This window comes from Arachis ipaensis, chromosome B07 (assembly GCF_000816755.2).
Source record: "Arachis ipaensis cultivar K30076 chromosome B07, Araip1.1, whole genome shotgun sequence".
NCBI classification, from domain to species: Eukaryota; Viridiplantae; Streptophyta; class Magnoliopsida; order Fabales; family Fabaceae; genus Arachis; species Arachis ipaensis.
Genome location: NC_029791.2, coordinates 40,160,454 through 40,162,104, shown reverse-complemented (window position 1 = coordinate 40,162,104; position 1,651 = coordinate 40,160,454). Strand labels below are relative to the sequence as shown.

The 1,651-nt window shown below is 31.3% G+C and overlaps 1 long non-coding RNA gene across 1 annotated transcript; it reads right to left on the bottom strand.

Moving 5' to 3' along the window:
• On the bottom strand, positions 829-1,422 carry LOC110264575. Its single transcript, XR_002350745.1, has 2 exons — positions 1,269-1,422; positions 829-928 (listed from the first exon to the last, which is right to left on the bottom strand). It is a non-coding gene; the product is annotated as an uncharacterized LOC110264575 (long non-coding RNA).

The following is a 1,651-nucleotide window of genomic DNA, read 5'->3' as shown; positions in this document are numbered from 1 at the left end:
TGGTTTCTCTTTTCTCTCTGTCACTAGATTTTCCTACACATAAATCAAAGAGAATTAACTTAATGACATTTCTACAGATCAACTACTGTGCAATGAGAGAGAGAGAATGTTAAATTCACCATTTTGTATTTACGATGTTAGGTTCTAAAGACTTACACTTCCGCATCTATTAAAGAAAATAAGAAGTCCAACATAATAATAGGAGTGTTATATTCACCATTTCGTATTTACGCATTTTGTATATATTGTCTCTTTTAGTATATAAAATGAAAGGAAGACAAACATAAAATATAAAATATTTCTCTTTTAATATTAAAAACAAAGAAGCTTATACACTTGGGGTTAAAAGAAAAGGAAAATGATACAAATACAATTTCTCATCCTAAAAAGCTTACCAAAGTTCATTGATGAGGAAACAAAAAGAAAATCTTACCAAAGTGCATAAATTAGTGAATTACCTGTTGGGTAGAAGCTACTTTAGGCTTATCCATTTCTTTGACTTTCTTCTCAAGTAATTCAAAGTCAGTTTCACCATACTAAGGCAGCACAATTTCCAATCAAACCATTAACCCCCAAAATAAAAAAAGCATTAAACAGAGGAAGAAATTTTTTTAAAAGAAAAATGTACCTCTATTTGAGCACCTAAGTTAGGGTCAAAAATCTGGTATCGCTTTATAACAAGCTGAGCGAGGGAACTATCCTTTGGTCCAATATAATATAATGGAAATTAAAAAGAAAAAATTAGTATGATTTATGAGTGAAGTTTTGACATGGAGTCTCTAAATCTAAATTAGAAAAATATTGATAAATAGGTGTCAGCAATGGTACCTCAATTAACTTAGCAGCATTCTTGAATCCATGAGCTATTGTGTCCATTCCAACAATGTGAGCTATAAACAAGTCTTCAACATCTGTGCTTTCTCTCCGCCTAAATTATTTGGAAGAGAAAAGGATTAAATTGGAACTATTCGGATTAGTATACACTATTTCATAATTTGTATCTATGCATAGATACTGTTTAATGTTTGCTGCTTCATGGTTTCCAGCAAATTCTGCAAATGAAGAATTGACTTAATCATTTCTGTCTCAGAAACATGTTCTTTAAAATTATATGTAGCACACAATTCAGAATAAAATTTAAATGCATACCTTCTCCTTTGGAGTGAGTACATCATGTGAACAATAATTTTGCACCTCAATGAAAAATTCTTTAGTATTTTATAACATTCCATAATCATAAGAAAATAAAAAGAAACAAGATTTATTACCACATATAATGAAGATGGTTCGGTTGTGTATAGCTGTAGGAGATCCTTAACAGTGTGAATTCCATGGGAAGAGAGCCACTTGTGGATTTTTCCATCCTTTGCAATTTTCTCCAAATGCCATATATCATCATTCAAGTATGGAGGGTAGTTTTTCTTGTAAGCTACAACAAAAAATATCACAATATCACATGTCAGTTTGTGCACAATCATCACAGATGAAATAATTATTCAGTTTTAAGACTCACAGTCTCCACGATTATCTTTGACGACGAAAGGTTCACTTGTACCTTCTTTTATGCTTGCTCTATAGGAAGTTGGTTCAACAACTTTTGCTCCTAATATGAACTTTCTACTTCTCAACCATCTTGAATTATCAGTTAAGG